We start from the raw sequence: 1,721 nt of genomic DNA on the forward strand, positions 1-1,721 counted from the left end.
GGGATCGTCCCGGTCCCATGGAAACTGCGGGCTGTCACAGATTCACACTTATTTTAACATCGGTATACGACATGTACAGTGAGTAGAATAAACCTTCACAATGAATAAAACATTAAAGACTTCGGCACATTTAAAAAGGCACGACGCCCTAAGTACCACCCCTTGTATAGCCCCTTGTAACTCAGTGAGTTAAGAACTTTCCAACCACACACAATGGAACAGCAAGTCTACCTCTAATTTTAAGGTTGGGTCAGATGAACCTTTAATATTAATCTACCAAATATTCATTTTTAGTTTGCAAGCCGATATAAAAAGATAGTACTACATGGACTACATAGGATCATGGAAGATAAACTCATGGAAGTGTAGTTTAAATGGAATGTTATTATTTTTCAATTTTTGTAAGATGCATGTACATCCCATGAGCTATAAAAAGCTTAACAGTTTCACAGATTGTTATTGAAAATTATTTATAATTATATTTACGGTTGGGTTGATTATAAACATTTATAAACAGTGTCATATTTTTTCCTGTTAGTTAGTTGTCTTGTTTGTTTTGTAGGCATTACATCATGCAGTACACGTGTTCAATGCCTTGGTGAAACTTAAGCTGTTACCCTTCCAAGAGTAGGTTTTTTGAGTCAAAGTTCTAGAACTCCATTGCTTTAAATGGCTGTAAGTGATTGTTTCATCAGCTTTAGGATGTTCAGTTAAGAACATTCTAATCACATATTTGTGATCTCACACCTTAATTGGTTAATTTGTATATCTGTTGATCAACACAGTCCTTGTATACTGCTATAGACTATAAACTGAACTAACCATGTCATTTTCACAAGGGGACAAAGAGGCCACAGTCAACAGGTGTCAAGTCACTTCCGGGTTTACAAGAAATCTTTACAAGAGATCTGGAGATCTTCAGAAATACTCTAGTTTCAGGTTTCCCAACCCTTATTATACCAAGGCCACGGCAGATATGATCGTTTTTGTTCAAGCTGAGCACTCAATTATTTATGTTAGAATGGGAGTACAGTTCAGAGTGGTAGCTTACAGAAATACTGTTCAGAATTTGTCCCCTCTTTACAAATAGTAAGTGTTATTCATATGGTTACAGGAAGTGTAGTTCTTCTAACAGAAGTAATATTCTTTTGTAGGCTATTTATATTCCTGGCCAGATATTCAACTAGAAACGTTTTGCTCAGGGTGGCCCAGATACATAAATTAAACAAGGGGGGATATATCAGAAATATTCTTAATAAGCAACCATATTTATACTAGCTCAAACGCACTTCATAATCACGGTACATTTGTCGCACAGGCTTAAGTGAATATTAAACGGAGAGTCCTCGATAAAGATCATTACCAGATTAACGGCTCCGTTAATTAAGACGCAGCAGGACAGAAATCAATGAGCGTTGCCTTGCACGAAGTTGGGAAATATCCGGAAAACATGCTAGAATTACTGCATTGCAGAAATAATCATTGTGCCCCAAAGCCATTACAACCCCCCACCTACCCCCCAACACACACCCACACATCTTGTCCAATATTTTTTTTCCTAGCATGAAAAAAAATTAAGTGAACTGTATGTGTGTATGTCCTTGAAGGGGGACAGAGATAGGAAATGCTATAAGCAATTGCAATTGGTCAGTTCTTTACTCTTCTGTGTACATGATGCAATGGGGATGCATGAAAAGAGAAAACCGTTCTAGTTTTCCACG

Source organism: Anguilla anguilla, chromosome 5 (genome assembly GCF_013347855.1).
Source record: "Anguilla anguilla isolate fAngAng1 chromosome 5, fAngAng1.pri, whole genome shotgun sequence".
NCBI lineage: Eukaryota > Metazoa > Chordata > Actinopteri > Anguilliformes > Anguillidae > Anguilla > Anguilla anguilla.